At 35.1% G+C, this 19,094-nt stretch overlaps 1 non-coding gene across 1 annotated transcript; it reads left to right on the top strand.

Annotated features, from left to right (window-relative positions):
* Positions 1-16,317: 16,317 nt before the first annotated feature.
* LOC112739154 (small nucleolar RNA R71) lies at positions 16,318-16,425 on the top strand. The gene has a single exon (XR_003170092.1). It is a non-coding gene; the product is annotated as a small nucleolar RNA R71 (small nucleolar RNA).
* The last annotated feature ends 2,669 nt before the right edge of the window (positions 16,426-19,094 follow it).

Raw genomic sequence — 19,094 nt, 5'->3', positions numbered from 1 at the left:
TGGATGGAATATTGGATCAAGATAAATAATCTCACCTCTAAATATTTAGACTATAAGTTTATGCAAATTTAACATCTAAGACGACACATTTCATTTCCCATAACATATGTTTTATAGGCACATGAAGTACCAAAAATTTATAGAAGTTATTAGCGGTTTTCCAGTTTATTCTAATTGATATAACCTTCCAAATCAACTCCAATTAGTTTGACACTATTCCAAAAACGTGTTCTTCTATTTTAGGATTAATTACAATTTTAATTCTTAAAGTATAGGTTTAAAATTTTTTTTATCTTTAACTTTTTTTTGTATATAAAATGTCTCTAAAGTTTAACTTAATTTTAAAATCGTCTTTTTTATCAAAATTTAAATTTTTATTACTAAACTACTCCTAATTAAAAAAATATAAAATAAAAAAAAAAAGAAAACACGAGAAAAAGGAAAAGCGCAAAACCGAAGAAGAAGAAGGGGGAAGGTCAGAGGGGAAGACAAAGAAGGGAGAAGAGAAAGGGTGAGGGACAGACGAGGGGAAGGGCGAGGGACGGACGGACGTCGACGCCAACAGATCCGTAAGGGTGGACGTTGCACGCCGCTCGCCATTTCTGCTCCTCCTCCTCGCTGGTCGTCGCTGCTTCTCGTCACTCGCTGCTGTACTTCGCGTCCTTGCCACTGCTTTGCGTCCTCACTGCTGGTCCTCCCTATGGTTCCAATTCTGTTTTTGATTTGTTGATTTTGTCAATTACATTGCTCATTCTTCTGTTAATTTATATTGTGAAATTTTTTTATTTGTGAATTTATTGATTTTGTTAATTACATTATTTCTTATTCTATTATTATTGTTGATTCTAATTCTATTCTGCTTCCATGGTTATTTTGCTTCAGTTTCTTCTGTTTTTGATTCTGATTCTATTATTCATTGTTGTTGTTGATGCTTCTAGTTGCTTCTACTTTAGTTTCTTTTGTTGTTGTTCTTTGGAGTTGAGAGAGATAGTGATGGAGATTATACAGATTTATTTTTTTATTTCTATTTCTGTTTTTTTTTTTTTTATGTTTATTACATTGTTTCATTCTTATTGTTGCTGATGCTTTGATGAAAAAGAAGAAAAAAAAAGAGATGATGCTGTGATGGAGAAAAAAAATAAAAATAGAAAATGAGGATTTTGGTGAAGAATGGAAGGGATATTTTGGTTCGAATAACAATTTAAAATCAAGTTATACCTTAGGGACGAATTCGAAATGCAAAAAAAAAAAAAGATTCGGGACGAAAAAAATTTTCAACCCCTACCTTAGGGAGCAAATCATACTTAACCCTCTATTTTACTATCACTTAGGCTTTTGACTTTTCTATACATTTTATGATTTTAGTAAAGCTTGTTTCATGTTTGTGTTTGGAGTGTAAAAAATAAGACGATATTAAACTTGTTCTATCTTTTTTCTTTCTAAATAATTATATTCTTTTAAAACGGATAGTATTCTAATACCAAAAATATTGATATGATATATTTTGGTGTTAGTATACATACCTCTCTTTCTTCAATTTATTTTAGAAAAGTATACTTTTTTGTAGTTATATAAAATTAGTGTTTAATAAATAATTATACTAATTATCAATCATTTTTATTATCAATCATTCTAATTATACTAATTTTTAATCATACATAATTAACATTTATATGATATTTACATTAATAACATCTCTTTCTTCTCATCTTATTTTAAGAAAATATTTTTTTATAATTATATAAAAATCAATATTTAATGAATAATTAAACAAATTATCAATCATTCTAATTATATTAATTATTAATCATTCTAATTGTCAATAATTATAATATAATTACTATTTATATTATATTTACGGTAATAATTTTGTTATGCACATGTATATTAATAACACATAAATTGATATACTAAAGGTTATACATAGTGCCATGTATGAGATTTATGAGTCTAATATTTAGAACCAAAGTATTTTGTTTAATTTTTTAATTTATTATTTTTTCTTGACTACTTCACACAACAAAAATATATTCTTCGTTTTTCATCGAAATTGACTCTGTAAAGGTATAACCTATAACTTTTAACAATATTTTATTAATGTACACATTCTATTATTCTTTTGATAATTTGATTATTATTCTTACTCAAGCTTTTTTTCCATCTAACCTTACGACGCAATTATTCTTTGCCGTAATCATTTACAATGCACCACATCCATCAAATACTACCTAGGATTATATTCACTAATCCGGGTTCTATTTACATGGATGTAAGAGTTCAACGAATGGTCAATAAACTCTATTTTATTGAAAAATGATTGGATCTACTCATATATTATAACCAACCTAATGGAATGTGGATAATGTTAGTTTTCTTAGAAGGAACTCGATTTTTAATTGAGCAACTGCTTCTAAGGAGCTTTATAGGCCAAATTCAAATTCCATCCCTCTATACTTTTTACGTGTGCCACCAAATTTTCGTAGTGGAGATGTAATTTCAAATATTGATATTATGTTTAAATTTTCTTCTTTTAAATTTTTCATAATCAAAATATTTTTTATAACATATTATGATTTTTTTTTCCAGAAACTACCACCTTTTTTGTGCGTCAATGCAATGTCATCGATGAAAATAAATGTCAATTTGTTTTTTGGTATGCTTATTCTATACATTGCCGCATTACATAAATAGCGGATGATGAAGATACTCTAAATTTGCACGAATTCTAAATGTTTAAGTTGATGACATTATTTCAGTTGATTATCGTTCCGAAAATGACTCTAATTTATATGTGTCTAAGGTCTAGAATAATTTATATATTATTTAAATAATTTAGTTTAAATGTTAGAATTTGATTAAATTAATTTTAGAGAAATTTTAATTATTATCTCAATTTATATTTTATGACTATTATTTTTGGATAGGTTGCTTTTTAATTTTTTTAATATACATTTTTATTTTGATTTATAAATTTATTTTTATTGACTTCTAGTATAACTAAGAAAAAAATTCAATAATTAAGTTAAAAAATGTTGCTAACAATAACTTATATTTTTCAATTATTAATTTAACAAAAGCTAAATAAAAATACTATGAGTTGTATTAAAAAAATTTATTGACGTTGTAATAAAATATCTATATATAATAATTTAAGATATGATGAATATTTTAATCAATTATTTGAAGTTATTGTAAACAAATAATAAATTGTGACTTTTCTTATGTATAATTTTAAATAATCAATACACAAAAAAATTAATAAAACATTAATAGTTGCACTAAAAAGTTTATAAACATATAAGAAAATAATCATTTGGTTAAAATTTATATATAAAAGAAAATAATCATAGGTATAAAATATATTAAGTTAATAGCTATAATTAATGACTATAATAAATATATAATTATATTAATTATCAATCATTTTAATTGTTAATTTAGTATTAATTAAAAATTTATTTATTCTATTTTAAAGCATATCAGTTAGATAATGAATTTTTCAGTTGAAGAGTTCATTAATCGAAGGGTTATTGGTCGAAGTTTTAAGAGTGTCGACTTGAAAAATGGATATTGATAGAAGGGTTGTTGATTTGACATAGCCCATCAAAAAATGAAGCTGACAAACATGTCAAGATTGATGATGCGGTGCACAAGGACAATTATTTGGTTTTACATTTGGTGGGAACAGTTATTTTTTGAATTCTTCAGAAGCAAGACTTGACAAGACAAGATTGGTCAGATTAATCTATAAATCAACGGGCCTCGAAAGAGACAAGTGGTTGGAATTTGTTTTCAGAAAATACTCTCGTACACTCATATTCTAGCGACTATCTGAATCTGCCACGAGTTTATTTTCTACAGAATTTCTTTCATGTCTTTACATTTTTTTTCAATTTCCTATAATTTCTTTTCAATGCAGTTTACCTTTCTTTTGCAAAGTCTTTTTCTTTCTTCTTTAAAGTTCTGAATTGTCATTTTAATTTCAAAGTCCTTCAACTTTGTTGAAGGCATTAGTTACTTTCTTTAAATTGAAGCATTTATTTTTCGATAATCTCTTTCTTTTTGAATTTAAAGAACTTTATTCTAGTCTGCATATTATTTTATATTCACTTTTTATTTTTTTAAAGTAAAGTCTTTGGTGCATAAAGAAAAACTAGTACTCATAAAAGAGGAGTATGTTTTGCTCCCAAATCATAGATATCGAACCAACTAAGATTTATAAAATCTGCATAACAAATTGGTACGCCCAGTAAAATAATTTTTGTGAAATTATGTCAAAGATCTTTCTTTTTGATATGGTATTAATTTAGTGCATGCAACTTCGGAGTGGTAGAATTATTAGTATCGCTAAAGAGACTTCAAACAACAATATAGAATCTTCATTAAACAATAATGTCCCTAAAGTTGTAGCACAGACTTCTGCAAGTGTAACATCCTAAGTAGAAATAAATATTCAAAATTATGGAAATGGTTTTAGAGAGAATATTGTGGTTAATAATGTGACCAGTGGGGGTAGTGGACGTAACCCACGTCCTCGAGTTTCTCTAACTCAAATTCAATCGCCGGTAACTGCAGGTTGGCCTCATTTTAGTCTTCGTCCAGGTTACACCTAACCCATGGATAGTTTTACGCCTCCAGTTAGATTTGGAGATGTGCCAGGTGCGGTTAATAATCAACTTTCTCATTTTGAAATGAGTCGAGATTACCACATCAGTTCGACATTCAATAACTCAGTGTCTATGGTTGCTTTTTGACAACATATTGACGAGAGTCATCATGATTTAGTCTATTTGTTAACTCAATAAATGAATACCATTTTAATTCCTATAATGGCTGATAATAAAATAAAGTATGAGTGTTTGGCTAGGCAAGTCGAATGGATTGCTCGAATTGTTGATTATGATGAGTGTAAGACCCAAAACTTTTGAAAAGGTTTATTATAAACTAATTTCAAATTTAATTATTTTTGTAACTTTAATTTCAGAAATTTCTTTATTAAAGATAATTAAAGCAAGTTTTGATTAATTGAATTTGAAATAAATTAAGATCCTTATTCAATTTTATAATTATTGAGTTATTTTCTACATTTAAAAAATTATAACGTTAGCAGTTATGAAATAATAAGAATTTTATATGATTTAATTTAAATAGTTGATATTCTTTATAATTCAATACTTTAAGTTTTAGAAATAAAGAAAATTAATCTTAATATCTTATAATTTCAATTACAATATTTGATTTTAAATTAATTAGTATTTTGGTACAACAAATAATATTGTAAAACAATTTTTAAGAATTTAATCAGATTTTTAAATTAATAACCTATGTCCTAATTTTATTTAAAGTTATTCTACTCTAACTAAACCCAAAATTTCCAAATTAAAACCCTGATTTTTACATCTAACCCTAACCCTAATTTTCACACACACTCACTTCACCAAACCCTAACCAAGCCCCCCTCCCCCCCCCCAAATCACAACACACACACGCAACTTCAGCTGGAAGGAAAAAGAAAAAAGAAAGAAAGGGAAATGGGGAAGGGAGCTGCGGGAAAGGGAGAAGGGGGAAAGAAGAGGAAGGCAACGCGGTGGGTGTCACTACCACCGCTGCCGCCGTTGTTGGCAAGGGAGAGAGGAGATCTGAGAAAGAAGGAGAGCGCTGGTAGAGAAGGGAGGAGCTCACGCCATCCTCGCGAACCGCCGCTACCTTGCGTCGTCCTCGCCGTGAAGCCCATCGCCACTGTTGCAGCTGTCTGCGCTGTCATCCTCGCCATGAAGCCAGCGCCGCCATCGCCATCATCGCGGACTGTTGCTGTGTGTGGTGTTGTCGCCACCTCTGAGTCCGTCGCCGTCAAGTAGAGCTGTGGGGAGAGAGAGGATCCGCGAGTAAGAGAGAGAACCTAGAAGGGAAGCCGCTACTGGAGGAGGAACCAACCACGCCGCCGTGCTTTGCCACCAAAAAATGCCGCTGCCGTCGCCGGAAAATACTGTCGGTAAGGGTTTTAAGTTTGGTTTTTTTGTTCTTTTAGGGTTCCGGCAAGATTTTGACACTGCGTGGTTGTTACAGTTGCCGTCACCGGAGATTTTGCTCGCCACTATCGCTCGAGGTTATTGGCGGAGCTGCTGCCGGGTCGATTTAGAGTCGCGGCTGCTTTGTTTTGTTATTACAGTAAGTGTTTATGTTTCGAAAATCCATGCGTTAATATTACGTTATGTTTGGTTATAGACTCTGAAGTTTTGGTAACGTAGAGTCAAATTCTGATTATTATATGTTGCGATTAGAGTCATAGTGATTGTTGAGAAAGTGGATTGGAGCTGAGGTTACGGCTGCCGCAGTTGCAGGCCGAGAGAAAATGAGTTGTGACTCGTCTTAGAGTATTCGAGTTTCAACAATCGAGGTAGGGGAATTTTCTAAAAATTCTATTTTATAATTTGGAATTGTTATAAATAGATATTGATGAGAGAATTACACTTTTTAGTGATTGTATAAGTCTTATGTATTGTCTGGCTGTGTTGGATAATTATGATTATTGTTTGATTTAATTATTGACTGATTTTGCTAAACTGGTGGTTGCTGAGTTAATTCTTTAAAGTTTTCAAAATGAGTTTGATTCATAGAAATTGATTTGATTTTGAATCGGGTTCCTTAAGATATGAATTATTGGAATCAGCTTTATTTTTGAACTGATTTGGTCTTGAACCCATTGGAAAGGATTGCGGAATGGTTTGGTTGGGACCCGAAAAGGGTGACAAAGTCCAAGTTTTAGGGGAGGTTGGTGCACGAAATTGTGATCATCAATGGCGCCAACAACTTGGTACGCATGATTGTAATCTCAACTCCTTTTCACAACTCCGCACAAATAACCAGCAAGTGCACTGGGTCGTCCAAGTAATAAACCTTACATGAGTAAGGGTCGATCCCACGGAGATTGTCGGCTTGAAGCAAGCTATGGTCATCTTGTAAATCTCAGTCAGGCGGATTCAAATGGTTATGGAGAATTGATAATTAAAATATAATAAAATATAAGATAAGATAGAGATACTTATGTAATTCATTGGTGAGAATTTCAGATAAGCGTATGAAGATGCTTTGTTCCTCCTGAACTTCTACTTTCCTATTGTCTTCATCCAATCATTTATACTCCTTTTCATGGCAAGCTGTATGTTGGGTATCACCGTTGTCAATGGCTACCTCCCGTCCTCTCAGTGAAAATGGTCCAAATGCGCTGTCACCGCACGGCTAATTAGCTGTTGGTTCTCGATCATGTTGGAATAGGATCCATTGATCCTTTTGCGTCTGTCACTACGCCCAACACTCACGAGTGTGAAGCTCGTCACAGTCATCCCATCCCAGATCCTACTTGGAATACCACAGACAATGTTTAGACTTTCTGGATCTCAAGAATGCTGCCAATAATTCTAACTTATATCACGAAGACTCCGATCTTTCGGAATGGAGGCTAAGAGATACACACTCAAGCTATTGCAGATAGAATGGAAGTGGTTGTCAGGCACGCGTTCATAGGTGAGAATGATGATGAGTGTCACGGATCATCACATTCATCAGGTTGAAGTATGAATGAATATCTTGGAATAAAAATAATCTTGAATTGAATAGAAAAACAATAGTACTTTGCATTAATTCATGAGGAACAACAGAGCTCCACACCTTAATCTATGGGGTGTAGAAACTCCACCGTTAAAAATACATAAGAACAAAAGGTCTAGGCATGGCCGTGAGGCCAGCCCTCAAAACGTGATCAAGAGATCAAGAGATGAACTAAAGATTGATCCCCGATTAAAAGATGAAAATACAATAGCAAAAGGTCCTATTTATAGAGAACTAGTAACCTAGGGTTTACAGAAATGAGTAAATGATGCAGAAATCCACTTTCGGGCCCACTTGGTGTGTGCTTGGGCTGAGCGTTGAAGCTTTCACATGTAGAGACTTTTCTTGGAGTTAAACGCCAGCTTTGGTGCCAGTTTGGGCGTTTAACTCTAGCTTTTATGCCAGTTCTGGCATTTTGACGCCAGAATTTTTATGCTGACTTGGAACGCCAATTTGGGCCATCAAATCTCGAGAAAAGTATAAACTATTATATATTGCTGAAAAGCCCAGAATGTCTACTTTCCAACGCAATTGAGAGCGCACCAATTGGGCTTCTGTAGCTCCAGAAATTCCACTTCGAGTGCAGGGAGGTCAGAATCTAACAAAATCTGCAGTCCTTTTTCAGCCCCTGAATCAGATTTTTGCTCAGGTCCCTCAATTTTAGCCAGAAAATACCTGAAATCACAGAAAAATACACAAACTTATACCAAAGTCCAGAAATGTGAATTTTGAATAAAAACTAATAAAAATATACTAAAAAGTAATTAAAACATATTGAAAACTACTTAAAAACAATGCCAAAAAGCGTATCAATTATCCGCTCATCAGAGGTGCTACCGAAATTTCTATAAAAATATGAGACTTTGTTTGAAAGGTTATTTAGAAAGGTTTGGATTTGGGAAATTGTATCATTTGACTTATTAATAAAATAGTTTTGTTTTCGAGTTTAATTTATTTAAGAAAACTATGTGTCTTGAGTTCGATTTATTTAGAAAAGAATTACTTTCCGATTTTAAATCACTGAAGAAAAGTATTATGTTCTAATATCTATTTTAAATATAAAAAGGGATTATGTTTTTAGTTGGACTTAATGATTTCGTTCAGAGGAGCTCTTAGTGATTTTAAAGGAAATTGGACTTTGATTGAATAATTGCGTTTGTGACGTTTTGGAAGAAGTCGGAGAATTGATTTTTGAGAGGGAACTTGAAAGTGGTTTTGATTTAAATGGATTGGTTTCATTTTAAGTGAATTGGTTTTGAATTGGGTTTGGGACTTTTTGACTTATATTTTATAATAAATTCTGTTTCTATTTACTTAAACCAAGAAGCTATGATTTTAAGAGTTTTCAATAATTTTTTAAGGAATTGAGATAGGTTGTTCTCCCCTAAACCTTTGAGACTCTGCTGTGAAATTTCATTACCAAATCCTGATTTTAAATGAATGATTTTGATGACTTTTGGAAGAGATTTACAATTGATATGATTTTGAAGTTGTTTGGAGTTTTGGAAAATGTTACTAAGGAAATGAGTTTTGGTTTTAAAGGAAATTGATTTTAGAAATTGGAAATTGATGACGAGTTTGAGAATGTGGTTGTGAAGTGCATTGTCCACCATCGTAGGGGCTGTGGCAGTCTCCCACCTACGTTCGGATGTGAGGACTGTGGCAGTCTCCCGCTCAGGTGACATGCATTGGTTTTTGGAAAGTCGCTATGCGCCTTTGGCAAGGGCTGTGGCAGTCTCCCGCTTGTCGAGGTAGCGGTGCCGGCGTAGGGGCCGAGGCAGTGTCCCGCCAACGTTGAGATATAAGGGCTGTGGCAGTCTCCCGCTCACACAACCTTTCTACTGCCAGAGTGAACTCGGGCACTATAACCCGAAAGAGTGTGCCGGGCACTATAACTCGCGGGGCACAAGATAAAGAAAGAGTGAGCAGGGCACTATATCCCTAGTCGTGGCAGAAAGGCAACATCCCAGGGATATGTCGGGTTGGCATTTTGAACCGAAAAGTAATATCACGAGCCATAGGGTAGACATTCATCATATGTATCTACATAAGAAAAGGTAAAACAGTCTTTTAGTACTAAAATCCACTTCCGGGGCTGGTGCACGAAAATTGTGATTCACACTTTTCACATCTCCGCACAACTAACCAGCAAGTGCACTGGGTCGTCCAAGTAATAAACCTTACGTGAGTAAGGGTCGATCCCACGGAGATTGTCAGCTTGAAGCAAGCTATGGTCATCTTGTAAATCTCAGTCAGGAGGATCCAAATGGTTATGAGGTTTTGATAATTAGAATATAAATAAAACAGAAAATAAGATAAAGTTACTTATGTAATTCATTGGTGGGAATTTCAGATAAGCGTATGGAGATGCTTTGTTGCTTCTGAACCTCTGCTTTCCTATTGCCTTCTTCCAACCATGCGTTACCTCCTTCCATGGCAAGCTGTAGGATCCTCTCAGTGAAAATGATCCTCTACGGTTTCTGCATGGCTAATCAACTGTCGGATTTTCCGTCTCGGATGAAAAATACCAGGTACAGCTACCGCATGGCTAATCATCTGTCGGTTCTTGCTAGCATCAGAATAGAATCCACTGATCCTTTTGCACACTCACTTGCGCCCAACATTCGCAGGTTTGAAGCTCGTCACAGTCATTCCTTCCCAGATCCTACTCGGAATACCACAGACAAGGTTTAGACTTTTCGGATCCTAGGAATGCAGCCAATTGTTCTAGCCTATACCATGAAGATACTAATCTCACAGACTCGGTCCGTGTATTAGATACCCAAGAGAATATGCTCCGGCTGTCGTCCAATGACTACGTTGAACATCATGTAGACCGTTTGTGGTTATCAGGCACACGGATCTTGGATAAGCGAGTAACGAAGATAGTGAGTGATTGTCACGGGCCACCCTTTCATTCTGACTTAACTGAATTAAGTACGAGAGTATATCTTGGAGAAGAAGTAGGCGTGAATTGAATTGAAAAATAATAGTACTTGCATTAATTCATGAAGAATAGCAGAGCTCCACACCTTAATCTCTGGGGTGTAGAAACTCCACCGTTGAAAATACATAAGTGAAAAAGGTCTAGGCATGGCCGAATGGCCAGCCCCCAAACGTGAACAATGGTCTCAAAGATCAAAGTGATCAAAAGATATTCCAAAGATGTAAAATAAATCTCTAAAAGTAGTTTTTATACTAAACTAGTAACCTATGTTTACAGAAAATGAGTAACTAAGTGCTGATTGTGCAGAAATCCACTTCCGGGGCCCACTTGGTATGTGCTTGGGCTGAGCATTGAGCTTTACATGTGCATAGGCTGTTCCTGGAGTTAAACGCCAGCTTTGGTGCCAGTTTGGGCGTTTAACTCCAATTTTGGTGCCAGTTTGGGTGTTTTACGCCAAGATGTTTTAGGCTGGCTTTGGATGCCAGTTTGGGCCATCAAATCTCGAGCAAAGTATGAACTATTATATATTGCTGGAAAGCCCAGGATGTCTACTTTCCAACGCAATTGAGAGCGCGCCAATTGGGTATCTGTAACGCCAGAAAATCTACTTCAAGTGCAGCAGGATCAGAATCCAACAGCATCTGCAGTCCTTTTTCAGCCTATGAATCAGATTTTTGCTCAGGTCCCTCAATTTCAGCCAGAAAATACCTGAAATCATAGAAAAATACACAAAATCATAGTAAAGTCCAGAAATATGATTTTTGAATAAAAACTAATAGAAATATAATAAAAAATAACTAAAACATACTAAAAACTATGTAAAAACAATGCCAAAAAGGGTATAAATTATCCGCTCATCACAACACCAAACTTAAATTGTTGCTTGTCCCCAAGCAACTAAAAATAAAATAGGATGAAAAGAAGAGAATATACAATGAATTCCAAACTTATCAATGAAGATTAGCTTCAATTAGATGAGCGGGACTTGTAGCCTTTTTGCTTCTGAACAATTTTGGCATATCACTTTATCCTTTGAAGTTTAGAATGATTGGCATCTATAGGAACTCAGAATTTAGATAATGTTATTGATTCTCCTAGTTCAGTATGTTGATTCTTGAACACAGCTACTTTATGAGTCTTGGCCGTGACCCTAAGCACTTTGTTTTCCAGTATTACCACCAGATACATAAATGCCACAGACACATAACTGGGTGAACCTTTTCAAATTGTGACTCAGCTTTGCTAGAGTCCCCAGTTAGAGGTGCCCAGAGCTCTTAAGCACACTCTTTTTGCTTTGGACCACGACTTTAACCGCTCAGTCTCAAGCTTTTCACTTGACACCTTCACGCCACAAGCACATGGTTAGGGATAGCTTAATTTAGCCACTTAGGCCAGGATTTTATTCCTGTGGGCCTCCTATCCATTAATGCTCAAAGCCTTGGATCCTTTTTACCCTTGCCTTTTGGTTTAAAGGGCTATTGGCTTTTTCTGCTTGCTTTTTCTTTTTCTTTCTTCTTTTTTTTCGCCACATTTTTTTTTCATATTTTTTTCGCAAGCTTTGTCTATTCACTGCTTTTTCTTGCTTCAAGAATCAATTTTATGATTTTTTCAGATTATCAATAACATTTCTCTTTTTCCATTATTCTTTCAAGAGCCAACAATTTTAATATTCATATACAACAAATTCAAAAATATGCACTGTTCAAGCATTCATTCAGAAAACAAAAAGTATTGTCACCACATAAAAAATAATTAAACTAATTTCAAGATAGAATTCGAAACCATGCACTTCTTGTTCTTTTGCAATTAAAAATATTTTTCATTTAAGAAAGGTGAAGGATTCATAGGACATTCATAGATTTAAGACATAGACACTAGACACTAATGATCATGTAATAAAGACACAAACATAGACAAAACATAAAGCATATATTTCGAAAAACACGAAAATAAGAACCAGGAAATTAAAGAACGGATCCACCTTAGTGATGGCGGCTAGTTCTTCCTCTTGAAGATCTTATGGAGTGCTTGAGCTCCTCTATGTCTTTTCCTTGCCTTTGTTGCTCCTCCCTCATGGCTCTTTGGTCTTCTCTAATTTCATGGAGGAGGATGGAATGCTCTTGGTGCTCCAACCTTAGTTGCCCCATGTTGGAACTCAATTCTCCTAAGGAGGTGTTGATTTGCTCCCAATAGTTTTGTGGAGAAAAGTGCATCCCTTGAGGCATCTCAGGGATTTCTTGATGAGGAACTTCCTCATGCTCTTGTTGAGGTCCATGAGTGGGCTCTCTTGTTTGCTCCATCCTTTTCTTAGTGATGGGCTTGTCTCCTTCAATAAGAATGTCTTCCTCTATGACAATTCTAGCTGAATTGCATAGGGTACAAATGAGATGAGAGAAGGCTAACCTTGCCAAAGTAGAGGGCTTGTCCGCTACCTTATAGAGTTCTAGGGATATGATCTCATAAACTTCTACTTCCTCTCCATTCATGATGCTATGGATCATGATAGCCCCGGTCTATTATAACTTCAGACTAGTTGCTAGTAGGAATGATAGAGCGTTGGATGAACTCCAACCATCCCCTAGCCACGGGTTTAAGGTCAAGCCTTCTTAGTTGAACCGGCTTGCCTCTTGAGTCTCTCTTCCATTGAGCTCCTTCCACACAGATGTACACAAGGACTTGGTCTAACCTTTGATCAAAGTTGACCCTTCTAGTGAAAGGGTGAGGATCTCCTTGCATCATTGGCAAGTTGAATGCCAACCTCACATTTTTCAGACTAAAATCCAAGTAATTCCCCCGAAATATTGTGAGCCAATTCTTTGGGTTCGAGTTCATACTTTGGTCATGGTTCCTAGTGATCCATGCATTAGCATAGAACTCTTGAACCATTAAGATTCCGACTTGTTGGATTGGGTTGGTGAGAGTTTTCCAACCTCTTCTTTGAATCTCATGTCGGATCTCTGGATATTCACTCTTTTTGAGCTTGAAGGGGACCTCGAGAATCACCTTTTTCTTGGCCACAACTTCATTGAAGTGGTCTTGATGGAGCTTTGAGATGAATCTCTCCATCTCCCATGACTCGGAGGTGGAAGCAATTGCCTTCCCTTTTCTCTTTCTAGAGGTTTCTCCAACCTTAGGTGCCATTAGTGGTTATAGAAAAATAGAAAAGCAGAGCTTTTTCCACACCAAACTTAAAAGGTTTTCTCGTCCTTGAGCAAAAGAAGAAAGAAAGAAGTAGAAGAAGAAAAAATGGAGGAGATGGAGGGTAGTGAAGGTTTCGGCCAAGGGGGTAGTAGTGTGTATGATGTATGAAATTGAAGGTAGTAATGAGGGGTATTTATAAGGTAGGAGATAGGGGGAATTCGGTCATGAAGGGGTGGGTTTGGGAGGGAAATGCTTTGAATTTGAATGGTGAGGTAGGTGGGGTTTATGATGGATGGATGTGAGTGGTGAAGAGATTATGGAGGAGAAGGTAAGATTTGATAGGTGAAGGGTATTTGGGGTAGAGTTATTGATGGGATTGGTCAAGGGTATTGGGGGAAGAGTGTTATGGAAAGGTGTGAAGAGGAGAGAAGAAGAGGTGGGGTAGGGGGATCCTGTGGGGTCCACAGATCCTGAGGTGTCAAGAAATTTTGCTCCCTGCACTATTCTGGCATTCAAACGCCCACTGTGTGCCAATTCTGGTGTTTAACGCCAGCTCTTCTACCTTTCCTGGCGTTAATTCTGCTACCTTTCCTGGCGTTAAACGCCAGTTTACTGCCCCTTTCTGGCGTTTAACGCCAGCCAGACGCCAGACACCCCTTTCTGGCATTAAACGCCCAGAGTGCTGCCCATTCTGGCATTTAACGCCCAGAATGCTTCCAGGCTGGGCGTTAAACGCCCATTCTGCTATCCTTACTGGCGTTTAAACGCCAGTAAGTCTGTCCTCTAGGATGTGATATTTTTTATGCTGTTTTTTATTTTGCTTTAATTCTGCAGTTATTTTTATGACTTCACATGATCATCAACCTAAAAAAATATAAAATAACAATGGAAAATAAATAAATATAATTAAATAACATTGGGTTGCCTCCCAACAAGCACTTCTTTAATGTCAATAGCTTGACAGTGAGCTCTTGGAGAGCTTCATAGAGACTCAGAGCGTGATGATGGCCTCCCAACACCAAACTTAGAAGTTGAGTGTGGGGGCTTTGTTTTACTCTGTACTGAGAGAAGCCTCTCATGCTTCCTCTCCATGGTTACGGAAGAAGATCCTTGAGCTTTAAGCACAAGGTAGTCCTCATTCAATTTAAGAACTAACTCTCCTCTGTCCACATCAATCACAGCTCTTGCTGTGGCTAGGAAGGGTCTTCCAAGGATGATGGATTCATCTTCATCCTTCCCAGTGTCTAGGATTATGAAATCAGCAGGGATGTAAAAGCCTTCAACCTTCACTAAGACATCCTCTACAAGTCCATAAGCCTATTTTCTTGAATTGTCTGCCATCTCTAGTGAGATTCTTGCATCTTGTAACTCAAAGATCCCTAGTTTCTCCATTACAGAGAGTGGCATGAAGTTTATACTTGAACCAAGGTCACACAGAGCCTTCTTAAAGGTCATGGTGCCTATGATGCAAGGTATTAAGAACTTTTCGGGATCCGGTTTCTTCTAAGGTAATTTCTGTTGAACAAAGGTATTTAGTTCATTGATGAGCAATGGAGGTTCATCCTCCCAAGTCTCATTACCAAATAACTTGGCATTCATCTTCATGATTGCTCCTAGATACTGAGCAACTTGCTCTTCAATAATATCTTCATCCTCTTCTGAGGAAGAATACTTATCAGAGCTCATGAATGGCAACAGTAAGTTCAGTGGAATCTCTATGGTCTCTATATGAGCCTCAGATTCCTTTGGTTCCTCATTAGGGAACTCCTTAATGGCCAGTGAACGTCCCTTGAGGTCTTCCTCATTGGAAATCACTGCCTTTTGACTCCCTTCAGGTTCGGCCATGTTGGACGTGTTTATGGCCTTGCACTCTTTTTGGATTCTCTTATGTATTGCTTGGGAGAATTACTTGGGAGAGTACTAGGAGGAGTTTCAGTCACTCTTTTACTCAGTTGACACACTTGTGCCTCTAAATTTCTAATGGAGGACATTGTTTCAGTCATGAAACTGAGAGTGGTCTTAGATAGATCAAAGACTATGGTTGCCAAGTCAGAGTGGCTCTGCTTAGAATTCTCTGTCTGTTGCTCAGAAGATGATGGAAAAGGCTTGCTTTTGCCAAACCTATTTCTCCCACCATTATTATTGAAGCCTTGATTAGGCTTTTGTTGATCCTTCCATGAGAAATTAGGATGATTCCTCCATGAAGGATTATAGGTGTTTCCATAGGATTCTCCCATGTAATTCACCTCTTCCATTGCAGGATTCTCAGGGTCATAAGCTTCTCCTTCAGGGGAGGCTTCTTTAGTACTGCCGGATGTAGCTTGCATTCCAATCAGACTCTGAGAAATTATATTGACTTGCTGAGTCAATATTTTATTCTGAGCCAATATTGCATTCAGAGTATCAATCTCAAGAACTCCTTTCTTCTGAGTTGTCCCATTATTCACAGGATTTCTTTCAGAAGTATACATGAACTGGTTATTTGCAACCATCTCAATGAGTTCCTGGGCTTCTGCAGGCGTCTTTTTCAGATGAAGAGATCCACCAGCAGAGTGATCCAATGACATCTTGGACAATTCAGACAGACCATCATAGAATATCCATAAGATGCTCCATTCTGAAAGCATGTCAGAAGGACACCTTCTGATCAATTGCTTGTATCTTTCCCAAGCTTCATAGAGGGATTCACCTTCCTTCTGTCTGAAGGTTTGGAATTTCACTCTAAGCTTGCTCAACTTTTGAGGTGGAAAGAATTTGGCCAAAAAATCATTGATCAACTTTTCCCAAGAGTTTAGGCTTTCTTTAGGTTGTGAGTCCAACCATGTCTTAGCTCTGTCTCTTACAGCAAAGGGGAAAAGCATAAGTCTGTAGACCTCAGGATTAACCCCATTGGTCTTAACAGTATCACAGATTTGCAAGAATTCAGCTAAGAATTGATGAGGATCTTCCAATGGAAGTCCATGAAACTTGCAATTCTGCTGCAATAGAGAAACTAATTGAGGCTTAAGCTCAAAGTTGGTTGCTCCAATTGCAGGAATTGAGATGCTTCTTCCATAGAAATCAGAAGTGGGTGCAACAAAGTCACCAAGCATCTTCCTTGCATCTCCACCATTATTATTATTTATGGCTGCCATCTCTACTTCTTTTTCAAAAATTTCTGTTAGATCCTCTCCAGAGTTTTGTGCTTTAGCTTCTCTTAGCTTCCTCTTTAGAGTCCTTTTAGGTTCCGGATCAGCTTCAACAAGAATGTTCTTATCCTTGTTCCTACTCATATGAAAAAGAAGAGAACAGAAAAGAAGAAGAATCTTTTATGTCACAGTATAGAGATTCCTTTATGTGAGTAGACGAATAGAAGAATAGAATAAGGGAGAAGAAGAATTCGAACACAGAGAGAGGGAGAGGGTTCGAATTATAAGAAGAAGAGAAGTGTTAGTAAATAAATAAATAAATAGAAAGAGATGAGAGAGAGAGTATTCGAAAATTAATTCAAAAGAAAATAAAAATATTTTTGTTTTTATTTTAATTATTAGCTAGAATTCAAAATTTAAGAGAGAAAATAAATTAAAATTAGAATTTAAAACAATTAGTTAATTAAAAAGAATTTTGAAAAAGTTGTTAGTTAATTTTCGAAAGTGATGAGAGAGAAAAGTAGTTAGGTGGTTTTGAAAAAGATAAGAAATAGTAAACTTTTTAAACTTAAAACAAACAAATCAAGTGGTTAAAATTAATTTTGAAAAGATAAGAAGTTAGAAAAGATTTTGAAACTAAATGTTGAGAAAGATATGATTGAAATTCATTTTGAAAAAGATTTGAAAAGGAAATTAAAAAGATTTGATTTTTGAAATTAAAGTTGATTACTTGACTAACAAGAAACTAAAAGATATGATTCTAGAATTTAAAGATTAAACTTTTCTTAATAGGCAAGTAACAACTTGAAATTTTTGACTCAAAACATTAAATGTTAGCAATTAATTCGAAAATATGAAATAAAAATAAGAAAAAAGATTTTGAAAATTTATTTAAGAAAGAATTCGAAAATATTAAAAGAAATTTGAAAAAGATTTGATTTTGAAGAAGATTTTAAAAGATAGAATTTTTAAATTGAAATTTTGACTTGACTAACAAGAAACAACTAAATTTTAAAACTTTTTGACTAAATCAATCTAAAATTTCGAAAATTATGAGTAAAATAAGAGAAAGATATTATTTTTTATTTTTGAAATTTTAATAAGGAGAGAGAAAAACACAAAATGACACAAAACATAAAAGTTTAAGATCAAAACAAAAAATACATGCAAGAACACTTTGAATGTCAAGATGAACACCAAGAACACTTTGAAGATCATGATAAACATTAAGAACATATTTTTGAAAATTTTTAAGAAAAGAAAGACATGCAAGACACCAAACTTAAAAATTTTTAAACTTTAGACACTAGTAATTCAAAAATGCATATGAAAAACAAGAAAAGACACAAAACAAGAAAGATTAAAGATCAAACCAGGAAAATCATCAAGAATAACTTGAAGATCTATGAAGAACACATGATGAATTTTCGAAAATTTTAAGAAAATTAAAAAAAATGTAATTGACACCAAACTTAGAATAAATGACCATTTGTACCCATAAAAGATGAAAACGCTGACATATGTACCCATATTAAATCGAAACTAAACTTGTACCCACGCAAGATGCCCTCCGTGTGACAAAAGTACCCTGTCTTTAGAGGGTTGGAGTGCCACGTAGGGTACTTTTGTCACACAGACGGCATCTTGCGTGGGTACAAGTTTAGTTTTGATCTGATGTGGGTACATATGTCAGCGTTTTCATCTTTTATGGGTACAAATGGTCATTTATTCCCAAACTTAAAATTTGACACTAGACTCAAACAAGAAACACAAAATATTTTTGGTTTTTATGATTTTATTAATTTTTTTGTATTTTTCAAAAATTATTTTGGAAAAAGAAAATAAAGACATTCGAAATTTTTAATAAGAATTCCAGGAATCGTGCAATGTTAGTCTAAAGTTTCGGTCCAATAGAATTAGACATGGCCAAATGGCCAACCAAGGTTCAGCAAAGCATTACATACAACAGCCAAATTGATAGGAATCCAAAGGCTCTTGCAAAGATAAGTGGAAACCTCGGTCCAAAAGATTAGACATGGCTTAACAGCCAGCCAGGCTTCAACATATCTTATGAAACTCTAGAATTCATTCTTAAAAATTCTTAAGAACATAATATTTTTAAATTTTTTTATTTATATTTTTTTTTGAATTTTTCAAAAATAAAAATAAAAAGCTTAAACATAAAATAAAATTACCCAATCTAAGCAAAAAGATGAACCGTCAGTTGTCCAAACTCGAACAATCCCTGGAAACGGTGCCAAAAACTTGGT

This window comes from Arachis hypogaea, chromosome 13 (assembly GCF_003086295.3).
Source record: "Arachis hypogaea cultivar Tifrunner chromosome 13, arahy.Tifrunner.gnm2.J5K5, whole genome shotgun sequence".
NCBI classification, from domain to species: Eukaryota; Viridiplantae; Streptophyta; class Magnoliopsida; order Fabales; family Fabaceae; genus Arachis; species Arachis hypogaea.
The sequence above is the reverse complement of the archived record's forward strand: the minus strand, read 5'-3'. Positions and strand labels throughout refer to the sequence as shown.